Raw genomic sequence first — 14,929 nt, 5'->3', positions numbered from 1 at the left:
TGTGTGTGTGTGTGTGTGTGTGTGTGTGTGTGTGTGTGTGTGTGTGTGTGCGTGCGTGCGCGTGTGCGTGTGTGTGCGTGTGAGTGTGTGAGTGAATGAGTGAGAGATTGTGTGACTAGTAGCTGTCAAAAGGCTAATATGCGAGTTGGAATAATGTATCCATAATAACAATGGTATGTTTTACCTAGAGCAGATGAGGAGAGAGAGAGACAACTAGAGCAGGTGAGGAGAGAGAAGAAGAAGAAGAAGTCTTTATTTGTCATGCAGATTTTTAACACACACACATGCGATGGGTGACCCACAGGAACACACACACACACACACACACACATGCACTGAGTCGCTGATGAAATGTTCTCTGCACCTCCCATCCCGTCGTCCTTCCCCCCAAGAGCAGCCGGGAGCAGACAAGGGCTGCAATCCAAGTGCTCCTGCCCGTCTTCGTCACGGACGCGACAGCGTTAGCGATCTGTTGTGCATGTTTTTCCATTGGGGGGAACCCTTGCGAACACGGGGAGAACATGCAAACTCCACTCAGAAAGGCCTGGGAGATACCCCACCTGGGTACCTGGCAACGTGGAAACCTGGTCCCCAAGTGGGAATCGAACCCTGGACCTTCTAGCTGTGATGCGACAGTGTTAACCACTACACCACCGTGAGAGGAACCTAGAGCAGGTGGCGAGAGAGAGAGAGAGAGAGGGAGAGGGACCTACAGCAGGTGAGGAGAGAGAGACCTACAGCAGGTGAGGAGAGAGAGGGAGAGGGACCTACAGCAGGTGAGGAGAGAGAGACCTACAGCAGGTGAGGAGAGAGGGAGAGGGACCTACAGCAGGTGAGGAGAGAGAGACCTACAGCAGGTGAGGAGAGAGAGGGAGAGAGACCTACAGCAGGTGAGGAGAGAGAGGGAGAGGGACCTACAGCAGGTGAGGAGAGAGAGACCTACAGCAGGTGAGGAGAGAGAGACCTACAGCAGGTGAGGAGAGAGAGGGAGAGAGACCTACAGCAGGTGAGGAGAGAGAGGGAGAGGGACCTACAGCAGGTGAGGAGAGAGAGACCTACAGCAGGTGAGGAGAGAGAGACCTACAGCAGGTGAGGAGAGAGAGGGAGAGAGACCTACAGCAGGTGAGGAGAGAGAGACCTACAGCAGGTGAGGAGAGAGAGGGAGAGGGACCTACAGCAGGTGAGGAGAGAGAGGGAGAGGGACCTACAGCAGGTGAGGAGAGAGAGACCTACAGCAGGTGAGGAGAGAGAGACCTACAGCAGGTGAGGAGAGAGAGGGAGAGACCTACAGCAGGTGAGGAGAGAGAGACCTACAGCAGGTGAGGAGAGAGAGGGAGAGGGACCTACAGCAGGTGAGGAGAGAGAGGGAGAGGGACCTACAGCAGGTGAGGAGAGAGAGACCTACAGCAGGTGAGGAGAGAGAGACCTACAGCAGGTGAGGAGAGAGATACCTACAGCAGGTGAGGAGAGAGAGACCTACAGCAGGTGAGGAGAGAGAGGGAGAGGGACCTACAGCAGGTGAGGAGAGAGAGGGAGAGGGAGCTACAGCAGGTGAGGAGAGAGAGACCTACAGCAGGTGAGGAGAGAGAGCGAGAGACCTAGAGCAGGTGAGGAGAGAGAGCGAGAGACCTAGAGCAGGTGAGGAGAGAGAGGGACCTAGAGCAGGTGAGGAGAGAGAGGGAGAGAGGGAGAGAGAGAGAGAGAGAGAGAGAGAGAGAGAGAGAGAGAGAGACAGAGACAGAGACAGAGCGAGAGCGAGAGCGAGAGCGAGAGCGAGAGCGAGAGCGAGAGCGAGACAGAGAGAGAGAGAGAGAGAGAGAGAGAGAGAGAGAGAGAGAGAGAGAGAGAGAGAGAGAGAGAAGCCCTAGATATGACACAACTAGTGCAACTATGAAGGTGTTTCTTGCCACATCCGTCTATACATGTAGACATTTGACCAGAGGGCCCAGAGTGCAGGGTGGCATGTGCTGTGCCCCCGGGGCAGGTAGATGCCCAGACATGTGCTGTGCCCCCGGGGCAGGTAGATGCCCAGACATGTGCTGTGCCCCCGGGGCAGGTAGATGCCCAGACATGTGCTGTGCCCCCGGGGCAGGTAGATGCCCAGACATGTGCTGTGCCCCCGGGGCAGGTAGATGCCCAGACATGTGCTGTGCCCCCGGGGCAGGTAGATGCCCAGACATGTGCTGTGCCCCCGGGGCAGGTAGATGCCCAGACATGTGCTGTGCCCCCGGGGCAGGTAGATGCCCAGACATGTGCTGTGCCCCCGGGGCAGGTAGATGCCTCGCACGAGGGTTTACGTCGACAGGGTTGATGAAATCCTTGATCCAGCTACTGTAGCAGGCTTTTTAGAAACAAGCTGCAGGCTCAAGTTAATAAGTGTCGTTACAAGCTGTGGTTTACTCTCTCTCTCTCTCACCCACACCCACACATACTCTCACACACACACACACACACACACACACACACACACACACACACACACACACACACACACACACACACACAGTGACTCCCACCTTGCCCAAACATTGTAGTTATCAGGGTCGCTCTGTGGGTCAGTAGTGGAATGTTTGTTCTACTCAGAGAGAGAGAGAGAGAGAGAGAGAGAGAGAGAGAGAGAGAGAGAGAGAGAGAGAGAGAGAGAGAGAGAGAGAGAGAGAGAGAGAGAGAGACACTGCAGACCAGCCATGGAGAGCAGGTAACGATGGAGCAACATACTGTCTGCTTGCTCATCAGAAACACACATCAGTGTCAACAGACTCTTCACTGGTTGCACAATAAATGGAAACATCCAGATGAATGTACAGTACATGATACAAAGTAGCTAGCCAGCGGCAACTTGTGGAGACTTATACAAAGTAGCTAGCCAGCGGTAACTTGTTGAGACTTATACAAAGTAGCTAGCCAGCGGTAACTTGTGGAGACCTATACAAAGTAGTTAGCCAGCGGTAACTTGTGGAGACCTATACAAAGTAGCTAGCCAGCGGTAACTTGTGGAGACCTATACAAAGTAGCTAGCCAGCGGTAACTTGTGGAGACCTATACAAAGTAGCTAGCCAGCGGTAACTTGTGGAGACCTATACAAAGTAGTTAGCCAGCGGTAACTTGTGGAGACCTATACAAAGTAGCTAGCCAGCGGTAACTTGTGGAGACCTATACAAAGTAGCTAGCCAGCGGTAACTTGTGGAGACCTATACAAAGTAGCTAGCCAGCGGTAACTTGTGGAGACCTATACAAAGTAGCTAGCCAGCGGTAACTTGTGGAGACCTATACAAAGTAGCTAGCCAGCGGTAACTTGTGGAGACCTATACAAAGTAGCTAGCCAGCGGTAACTTGTGGAGACCTATACAAAGTAGCTAGCCAGCGGTAACTTGTGGAGACCTATACAAAGTAGCTAGCTAGCAGTAACTTGTGGAGACTTATACAAAGTAGTTAGCCAGCGGTAACTTGTGGAGACCTATACAAAGTAGCTAGCCAGCGGTAACTTGTGGAGACTTATACAAAGTAGTTAGCCAACGGTAACTTGTGGAGACTTAAGGCCTCTGCATGCTACAGAAACTTCAGAGCAACTGCAACACAACATCGGCGCGATTTCAGCGCGGTTGTTTTAGAGGGTCTTGTAGACTGTGTTGCTTGGACGTTGTGTACATGTCCCCCAAATCTAACCTAAACAACCGTTGCGTTGATATTGCGTAGCAGTGATTGGTTGGTTAGCGAATGGGGGCGGGGCTGTCATAGAATAATATTAGTCCCGCAGAGAATAACATCCTCCATTGTTGTTGCCAGCGTTGATGCTAAATAATTAGCGTCACATAGCTCGCCTTTTTCTGAAAACCCAAGCACATATTGTTCCATAGCATACGCCTTCAGTTGATCATGACAAATCCTCTCTTACCTTGACGATTAAAAAGCCTCCATAATTTAGTAAATAAAGCTGTAGCCAGCCAGCTAGCATTGGGTCTATTCAAAATGCTATCCACATTAGCTACATAGCTAACCAAGTAAATACAATGCCAATGGTATCCGTCCTGAGGTAACGTTAAATACAACGTTTGCTAGTGGAAATGACTGGACACACACAGGGACAAGTTAAACATCAATCAATTAATCTATTCCAATAGGTAGTTTGAGCTGCATGTGAGCCGAGGTCCTCTCCATTGGAAACTAATGATGTTACGGTAACGTTAGCTCAAAAAGCACAGAAAGTTAAGCTGCTAGCAACAGACACTATAACACTTCCGGTCGGGGGTTTTCAAAATAAAAGAGCGACGTCTAAAATCACCGGAAATACGTTTATTTTGTACATTATCTAACGTTAACACGAACCTAAACTAAATTTAGTTACACTAACTTTGCGCGTCGATGTTGCAGAAGCATAAAGGCAGAGTGTCTAAAACACTGTTGCTTTGTCGATGTTGTGTTGCAGTTACTTTGAAGTTTCTGTAGCATGCAGAGGCCTTTATACAAAGTAGCTAGCCAGCGGTAACTTGTGGAGACCTATACAAAGTAGTTAGCCAGCGGTAACTTGTGGAGACCTATACAAAGTAGCTAGCCAACGGTAACTTGTGGAGACTTATACAAAGTAGCTAGCCAGCGGTAACTTGTGGAGACCTATACAAAGTAGTTAGCCAGCGGTAACTTGTGGAGACCTATACAAAGTAGCTAGCCAATGGTAACTTGTGGAGACCTATACAAAGTAGCTAGCCAACGGTAACTTGTGGAGACTTATACAAAGTAGCTAGCCAGCGGTAACTTGTGGAGACCTATACAAAGTAGCTAGCCAGCAGTAACTTGTGGAGACTTATACAAAGTAGCTAGCCAGCGGTAACTTGTGGAGACCTATACAAAGTAGCTAGCCAGCGGTAACTTGTGGAGACTTATACAAAGTAGCTAGCCAGCGGTAACTTGTGGAGACCTATTCAAAGTAGCTAGCCAGCGGTAACCTTTTGGAGACCTATATGTAGCATCCTGAATATTCTGCTATTTATTCAGAAGTGCTGACTTAACCTGTTACTTCCCCTGTGTGCACAAAGACGTGATAAACAGTGTTCCTTTTTGATATCTCGCCCGGACTAATGATGCGAGGTGCTCTTCTTCCTCCGGCTTCGATATGGACCATTAACATGACATTGAAGCATCTTTCTTCCTGCCTTGAGTGTCCTATAGTGGGACCAGTTTGCGGTCGCCAGCAGGGGGCAGTGGTGGCAGGCGGAGCGGAGGAGAAAGGAGCAGCGAGTGAGAGATGATTACCTGGAGGGCGTAACAGAAGGAAGTCCTCTTCGACAGTGAACTCGGACGTGAGTGGACGTGAACGGGCGTGTGCTCTCGACGAGCCCCGTTGAAGAGTCCCGTTGAAGAGCCCCGTTGAAGAGCAACGGGAGATAACAAGTACTTTCCTATAACACGGGTTATCCTAGAAGTACAAGCGATAGAGAAGTGTGTGAGCAAGCGATACGGAAAGAAGAACCAACGTCTGTAAATAACGTGTTATCCTAGAAGTGTAAGCGGTGCATTAGCTTGCTGCTAACGGCTATAGTGACTCTGAGTATACCACAAGGCGAGCGTCGCTGAAGACCGGTGGTGCATACAGCCACGTTGCGTTAGCAGTACAGGCGATAGCAGGAGGGTTCACTAAGACCCACAGTTTAGCTGTGTTTAAGGTAGCCAACAGTTTAGAGCGCGCCAGCCCAGTCAGCAGCATCACAGTGGACGTCTCGTCGACGCAGCCGAGGACACATCTTCGTCCAGCAGAGGTCGCCACACCACAGCACGCCCCTCCAGTTCAGTCACTGCCCCTGCTGCCTACCCCAGCCCGCTGGCTGTGCTCGCGGGATCGCCCGACGGCCATCTTGTCACCCGGACGAGGGGTGGTGAGAGTGGACCCGCCATCTTGGTTAAGTACAGCGGTACTTCGTGTGCCAAAACAGTATTCATTTGAAGTGAACGCTAACGACCAGCGTCTAGGGGTACCCCAACCATTATAAGCCGGCTTTAGTTTAGGGTTTTATTTGGTAACGTGGGCCCACATGTAACTTATTTTTTTATTGTGATAACTGTGTGACGTTCTTGAATTCCCATTGAACTCCTTGACATGTGCCTGGGTCTTCCCCTAATCCAAGCGGGGCTTTTGAAGTAATGTATTGAGCACTAGGTGCCTATGTTGGGAATAGCGTTCCCCTATAATGTGAGTGAGAGCACCCGGTGCCTAATGTGATTATATGCCATATGAACCACATAAAGTATAAACTGTAATTGCTAATTGACCAGGCTTTATATAAAGGAGACGTAGATGGGAGCACGGTGTGTGTGTCTATTTCTGAGCCAGTATTCTAACCCTTGTTGACTGGGTAAATATATGACTGTAGTATTATTATTTAACCCTTCCACCCTATTCGCAACATATGGTTAAAGGTCTCTACAGGTGGTCAAGGAAGGGTACTGCTTTGAGGGGAGCGCAATATCTTTATTCAACTAACAGTCACCAGGTGTGGGAGGGCTAACGGAGGTACTGGGGGAAGTGAGAGTGTGTGGGGAGCTACTGCTGACCGCCCTGGAAGGCGAGGAGGACCAGAGTACCCCAGGTTAGTAAATCCTGGGCCCCATCCGCTCCTGCTGCCCGCCCTCCAGTTCGACGTTCCGGGCCCAAAGACGGGGGTTCAGATAGATTAAAATCTACTGCATCCCGCTACCAGGTGGCCGTGTACAACCACTCCCATAAAGCAGGGATAATCCACCCTGCTACATATACAAAGTAGCTAGCCAGCGGTAACTTGTGGAGACTTATACAAAGTAGCTAGCCGGCGGTAACTTGTGGAGACTTATACAAAGTAGCTAGCCAGCTGTAACTTGTGGAGACTTATACAAAGTAGTTAGCCGGCGGTAACTTGTGGAGACTTATACAAAGTAGCTAGCCAGCGGTAACTTGTGGAGACCTATACAAAGTAGCTAGCCAGTGGTAACTTGTGGAGACCTATACAAAGTAGTTAGCCAGCGGTAACTTGTGGAGACCTATACAAAGTAGCTAGCCAATGGTAACTTGTGGAGACTTATACAAAGTAGCTAGCTAGCAGTAACTTGTAGAGACTTATACAAAGTAGCTAGCCAGCGGTAACTTGTGGAGACTTATACAAAGTAGCTAGCCAGTGGTAACTTGTGGAGACTTATACAAAGTAGCTAGCCGGCGGTAACTTGTGGAGACTTATACAAAGTAGCTAGCCAGCGGTAACTTGTGGAGACTTAAGGCCTCTGCAGGCTACGTTTAGACGGAGAGAGTCTGAACAGAAACCGCAAAAGTCGTCTTACGGTCTCACTTTTAATTTTGCGTTTAGACTAGCGTTTTGGGATGGAATTCTGCATGCAGACGACGCTGTAACGGCTCGAGACGACTGAGCCCCACTGTCACACGATTGGCGCATATGTCACATGACGTGCTGTGAAGACCCGCCCTACTCTGCCTCTGATTCGCAGACTGTGGGTGGGGAATGTGATTGGACCAAAGCAGAGTCACTCACAGACAGTGGGTCCAGTACTAATAGTTGTGATAGCCGCGGGACAGATTCTTGTGTATTTAAAAGTACTGCCAATGTAGCCTTCAGGTGATCGCCATGGATAGAATCAGACATGCTTTGTTTACGCTTCTAGGCTACTGGCGCATGCCTGTGATGTAAGCAGTACGCGCGACGAGAGCCTTGACAACCCTTTTGTCATCGTTTTATGCGGTTTGACAGTTTAGATGATAGTGCAAAGGTTTATCGTTTCTAGGAATTCCACCCTGGAAGGTGGTCTCACTTTTTTACGGTTTCACCTCGTAAAAACGCCGTTTCCGTATAAACGAAAGGCACATCCGAAAAAATATTTTTGCGGATTCACCTGCTAGCGTTTCCGTCTAAACAGGGCCTTATACAAAGTAGCTAGCCAGCGGTAACTTGTGGAGACTTATACAAAGTAGCTAGCCAGCCGTAACTTGTGGAGACCTATACAAAGTAGCTAACCAGCGGTAACTTGTGGAGACCTATACAAAGTAGCTAGTGTTGTGTTCGTTAGATTGACCTTGTGTAACGTTTGGGGTTTTGCTCTCCTCTGGGAGCAAAAGCCCTAGCGTTACCTGTCAAGTTTGTTCTTAATTTCCCCACTTGAAGGGCTCAGGCAACGTGATAAAGGAAGGATATAACTCTGTGACTTCTTTGACCTTTGTTTGTCATTTATTTGGTTGACAAATGGTTGTCTCAATAGCAGTCACAATAGCAGGTTATAAACCTGAAAGGGTATGAAAGGAAATGTTTCAACATCAACATAAATACATAGGCTATAATAATACCATAAATTATAGTTAACATTAATACATTTAGCCTATATTATCAGTTCATTCAAATAAACAATTACCAAATGCATTTTCATTAAGAACATTCATTCAGCATTTACCAATACATTTGACATTTTGTATTATTCTTATTATATATATATATATATATATATACCATATAACCTATATTATATATATATATATTTATCTATTTATTTATTATTTATTTATATATTTATCTATTTATTTATTATTTATTTATATATATACCACATATAACCTTATATATATATATATATATATATATATATATATATATATATATATATATATATATATATACAACATACCATATATAACCTATATTATATATATAGTATTTACTTATTTATTTATTACACCAATCAACATTGTTCTTTAAACTTAACCATGTCATGAATGTCATGCATCAAAATGTTCAAACAATATATTCAAAACTGTTGTAATGCCAGACATTACAGGCCTACAGAAACACCATTTCCCAGGGTGCACTGGAGCCGCATGTCAAACATAGCATGTTGAGCAGAGCTAACATGCTACAAACATTTCATGTTGAGCAGAGCTAACATGCTAACACAAGCAAAGCACATGAACAGAGCTAACATGCTAACACAAGCAAAGCACATGAACAGAGCAAGCAGAGCACATATAATAAAGCAAGCAGGGCACATGCACATTTAAGCAAGCAGGGAAAGTCAAGTCAAGTCAAGAGTTTTAATTGTCACGGCATACAGGTATACAATGAAATGCGGCTGGTCTTGCCTGCGACGATGTGCAATACAGTGGTACAACATATAATAGAGTCCAATAAAAATACAGTGGTACAACATATAATAGAATCCAATAAAAAACAACAGTGCAATAAACAGGTACATGGTGTGCCATCTCGGTATCTGTACATAGTATTTACAGAGCATATAGGACATGCTAGGTAGCTTTAGTAGTGCAATACACTGTTCCTGATGTTATACTAATTTAAGTGGCCTTTCCTCTGGCCATAAGTGTGCGTGTGTGCGGCATGAGTGTTAACGTGGCTGCTAGTGTGTGAGCGTGCTCAGCGTGCGTGTCGTGTATGTGCTAGTGTGTGCTTGTGTGTGGATAGTTCAGTTTCTGTGTCTCTCAATGTTCATTGTTCAAGGCTCTGATGGCCTGGGGGAAGAAGCTTAGCCTAAGCCTCTCCGTCCTAGTAGCTGGGGTTCGCAGGCGTCTGCCTGACCTCAGCAGCTGGAACAGGCTGTTATTGGGGTGGTGGGGGTCTTTCATTATCCTGCAGGCTCTGGATTTGCACCTCTTGTTGTATAGAGCCTGCAGGGGAGGTAGCGCAATACCCGTGGTACGCTCGGCTGAGCGCACCACTCTCTGTAGGGCCTTCTTGTCCTGTGCCGTGCTGTTCCCATACCAGGCAGTGATGTTTCCGGTCAAGATGCTCTCTACAGCTCCTGAGTAGAAGGACTGGAGTATCTTCCCCGATACTCTGAACTTCCTTAACTGTCTCAGGTGGTAGAGGCGCTGCTTCGCTTTCTTTACTACTGTGTCTATGTGTGTTGACCATGTCAGATCCTCTGAGATGTGGACCCCCAGGTACTTGAAGCTGCTCACCCTGTCCACGGTAGCCCCGTTAATCATCAGTGGTGTGTGTGTCTCCTGCTGTCCTCTCCTATAATCCACGATCAGCTCCTTGGTTTTACCAATGTTCAGGAGCAGGCTGTTGTCCTGGCACCAACATTCCAGTACCTCAACCTCCTCTCGGTAGGCCTTCTCGTCGTTGTCTGAGATCAGCCCCACCACCACTGTGTCGTCTGCGAACTTCACTATGGAGTTGGAGCTGAACTTGGCCACACAATCTTGTGTGTAGAGTGAGTACAGCAGGGGGCTTAGAACACAGCCCTGGGGGGACCCGATGCTCAGGGTGATGGTGTTGGAGGTCTGACCCCCCACCCTGACCGCCTGGGGTCTTTCACTCAGAAAGTCCAGTACCCAGGCGCTCAGGGCGGAGCTCAGACCTAGCTTGATCAGCTTGTCCACCAGTCTGGTGGGGACTATGGTGTTGAACGCTGAGCTGTAGTCAATGAACAACAGTCTCACATAGCCCCCCTTCTGACGGTCAAGGTGGGAGAGAGTGCTGTGCAGTACCTGGGAGACCGTGTCGTCAGTGGACCTGTTTGTCCTGTATGCAAATTGCATAGGGTCCATATCACTGGGGAGAGAGGCACAAATGTGGTCCTTGACCAGCCTCTCGAAACATTTCATGACCACAGAGGTGAGTGCCACCGGTCTGTAGTCATTTGGACATGTTGGGGAGGGTTTCTTCGGTACCGGGATGATGGTAGACATCTTGAAGCAGGCAGGGACTACTGACTCCGCCAGGGATTGATTAAATATGGCGGTGAACACCGGGGCAAGCTGGTTTGCACAGGACTTAAGTATGCGTCCTGTTATACCATCTGGGCCCGCAGCCTTCCTGGTGTTCACCTGCATAAATGCTCTTCTCACAAGGTAAAAGTGAACATACCATTGGGTCATCACGTTCCTGGTTTGATTGCAGCTTAACTGACTCAATGACTGACTGAATCATGGACTGAATGAGTTGGGGTTTTAATGCAAGTCCTCTGGGCTGCCCCCATATATGCCAGATGGTAAAACCAGTCAAGCCCTCCCATGCTGCCCACATAGATGCCTGATGTAAATTATTCTCTTTTTACCCTTAAAGTTCATTTAATTTCTGGTTTACCTTGAAAATAGTTGCAAGGAGTACATTTGATCATTTAGGGGACATTTAAATTGTACCATTTGTTTTGGATAAATAATATATGTAATTTTGAGTCAATAAAATACATTTGGCTCTCTTTTCTCCTAAAGAGTTCGACACCTCCCACTTAAGTTCCTGATCGCTTGGCTTGATCAGAAACTTACTTCACATCAGAGATTGACCCCTCTTAATGACACCCTTTTTTTTTAATATTTTTTAATGTCTTCTTTATATATATTTTTTTTTTCCTTTTTGGTTTACGAGTGTGTATGGACGAGCAAGCATAGTCCAAAGCCAGCTACGTCTCTTGGCAGGTGTGTCTGGTGCCAAGATCGATGTGGGAATGGGGTATGAATGCACTTAGTCTTCTTGTATGACGAGTGTGTGTAGACGAGCAAGCATAGTACAAAGTCAGCTACGTCTCTTGGCAGATGTGTGTGGTGCCAAGATCGATGGGGCATGGGGTATGAATGCTCTTAGTCTTCATGTATGTGCGGAGTGTGGGATATAGTGGTAGCGCATGGCGTCCACCAACCAGCCGAGAGGGGGGGGGTTAGGGATGGTGACCAGATCCAGGGGCTTGGGCGATGAACTGGGTGAGGGGTGTGGGCAGGGAACTGCATCAGGGCGGCTCGGGCAGATGAGTTTGGTCCTCCACGGGAAGGAGGACCACCAATCTTCTTACGTCTCTCCTGATGACGGTCGTGGGCAGTGGAGAGCTCCTCTTCTTCTGTCCACCTGCAGGGGAGACGATGAGGCCGGCACACGTCTTGATATCAGCGTCCCTGACGATCCCTTTTCTGTCTGGGTATACTGACAAGATTCTTCCCAGATGGAACTGGCCTCTCAGCGCGTTCTGGTCGGCGATCCAGACAAGATCCCCGACCTTGACGTTCCGCTCTGTCCGATGCCATTTGTTGCGGACAAACAGATTTGGGCCAGCTAGCTCACTCCATTTTGCCCAGAATCGGTCCACCCCGATTTGAATCGCTCTCAGTCGGCGCCAGGGATGGGTGCACAGGTCGAGTCCACTTGTATCACCTACAACGGAGGCACGACCCAGGATGAGGGAGTTAGGCGTTAAATACTCGACTACATCCTCTTGGCTTTGGGCTCTAGCATCAATAGGGCGTTGATTTGTCAGGTTGGCTGCCTGGTAGACCAGGGTTTGAAGTTCTACCCACGTGAGCGCCTCTGTTGCGTCTCTGAGGTTGGTGAGCGCTCTTTTCAAAAGCTTCACTGCAGCCTCCGCTGCCCCATTCCGATGGGGAGCATCTGCAGGGTGGAACTTCCACTCCCATTCAGTCCCATTCTTGGCCTTTTCTTCATGCGCTTCTCTGACCAGTAGGAAATGGACAGTAGTGTCACAGAACTCAACACAGTCTTGGGCCACGAGAGCCAAATCCTGAAAAGCTGCTGCTCTTTCTTTTGCAGATTGGGCCTGCCTCCCACTTTGCTGTTCTGGGAGCCTGGCCGTTGCCACCCAGCCAGGTTTCCACTGCTCGTCTCGTCCAGGCGACAATTCCGCACAACTTTGCGTCGCTCTGGCCTGACAGCTGTCTGGACTGGTCTCTGGTGACCGCTGCAGAGAATGCTTTCCTCTGGAGTCCTTTGATTTGATCAGCAACAGAATCTTGCTGGCGGTCTTCATGGGCCAGTCTGATTCAGGTGAGGCAAGGCCGATGGGATCATAGAAACCAGCAATCTGGCTTAACAGCATGCGCCGGGTGAGAGGGTTAAGTGTGCTGCTCCTGATCTCCTCCCGTAGATCCAGCCCTGTTCTCATCTTCCCTCGCTTCTTTGAGAAGTTTATCGATGTCAGAACACAGAGCTTGTCTGTTTCGGGTTTGTATCCAACCCCCACCGCCTTCCACCGGTAATAATCGACCATGTCCCCAGAAAATGTGGGGAGGCGTGCTCTCTCGAGTGGAAACTGGACTCTGGGTTGCATATAAGGAAGGACGCCTTGTGGAGCATTTGGGTACCCTAGCGGTGTGCCTGCGACATTTGGTGCAGCGCTGGTCCCAGCCAGAGACTGGATACTGGCTCCAGAACTTCTTGGAAGTGGCCCCGATGGACCGAGCAGGTCTACATGACCTGCAGCGATTTCCTGCTTGACACCGGGAGGCTCACTGAGAGAGAGAGGTTGATTATCTTTACTGGATCCAGGCAGATATGGATTGGCTGGCGCTTCAGCCTCTACCCTCTCCTCTTCCTCTTCCTCTTCCTCCTCCTCATGCTGGCTCAAAGCAAAGCCCTTTTGTGACTTTAGGTTCATCCGCCGCCATTTCCGCTCCCAGTCACTCTGTAAGTCTCTTAGCCCGTCTCCTTGCTTTTTAAGCTCCTTTGTCTTGGTGCTGGAGACAAGACCTTCCCAAGGAGCTATTTTCTGCCCGAACCTGTGGATCTTCTTGCCCAGGCTCTCCCTCTGCACATCAAAGTCCTCCGCTAGTAACTCCTTCAAATCCAGCGCTTCTACTTCAGCCCACTTCTTTTCCGCTTTCTCGGCATCCAATTTGATGTCATCTTCAGCGAATCTGGACCATAGTGCTTCTTCAGTGAGTGTAAGCATTTCTTCATATCGGGTTGAGCACTTTGTTGTTTTCGCTTTTATGCTCTCGGCTTCCTCTATCACCTTGGGATCGTCGTTTTCTTCTGCCTCCACTTCGAGAGCATCGACGTATTCAGTCCCTGTGTCGCTGACCCTACCAAAGTCCACAACAAGGCCATTTAGCTCATCAATGAGATTCCTCTCCTTGAGCAGGTGAATCGTAAGAGCCATCCTGTAGGTCCTCTTACTGAAGGCAGTCTGCGCGACCGCGCGCTTTCCCTTTAGGGATTCCAGCACAGCTGAATCCATCCTCCTTTCTTAGAGCTGTCCAAGGTTTTTCCGACACTGGCAGGGGGCCTGTTGGACCTTTCCCTCCCTCCGTGGCGCTCCTCTTCCGGGCAACACTCTTCGGGGCAGATTCAGCTAGACGCTTGGGCCCGTGGTTTATAACTGTCAAGTTTGTTCTTAATTTCCCCACTTGAAGGGCTCAGGCAACGTGATAAAGGAAGGATATAACTCTGTGACTTCTTTGACCTTTGTTTGTCATTTATTTGGTTGACAAATGGTTGTCTCAATAGCAGTCACAATAGCAGGTTATAAACCTGAAAGGGTATGAAAGGAAATGTTTCAACATCAACATAAATACATAGGCTATAATAATACCATAAATTATAGTTAACATTAATACATTTAGCCTATATTATCAGTTCATTCAAATAAACAATTACCAAATGCATTTTCATTAAGAACATTCATTCAGCATTTACCAATACATTTGACATTTTGTATTATTCTTATTATATATATATATATATATATATATATATATACCATATAACCTATATTATATATATATATATTTATCTATTTATTTATTATTTATTTATATATTTATCTATTTATTTATTATTTATTTATATATATATATACCACATATAACCTTTAATATATATATATATATACAACATACCATATATAACCTATATTATATATATAGTATTTACTTATTTATTTATTACACCAATCAACATTGTTCTTTAAACTTAACCATGTCATGAATGTCATGCATCAAAATGTTCAAACAATATATTCAAAACTGTTGTAATGCCAGACATTACAGGCCTACAGAAACACCATTTCCCAGGGTGCACTGGGGCCGCATGTCAAACATAGCATGTTGAGCAGAGCTAACATGCTACAAACATTTCATGTTGAGCAGAGCTAACATGCTAACACAAGCAAAGCACATGAACAGAGCTAACATGCTAACACAAGCAAAGCACATGAA

This window comes from Notolepis coatsorum (assembly GCF_963971535.1).
Source record: "Notolepis coatsorum genome assembly, chromosome: 6".
In the NCBI taxonomy this organism is placed as follows: domain Eukaryota; kingdom Metazoa; phylum Chordata; class Actinopteri; order Aulopiformes; family Paralepididae; genus Notolepis; species Notolepis coatsorum.
The sequence above is the reverse complement of the archived record's forward strand: the minus strand, read 5'-3'. Positions refer to the sequence as shown.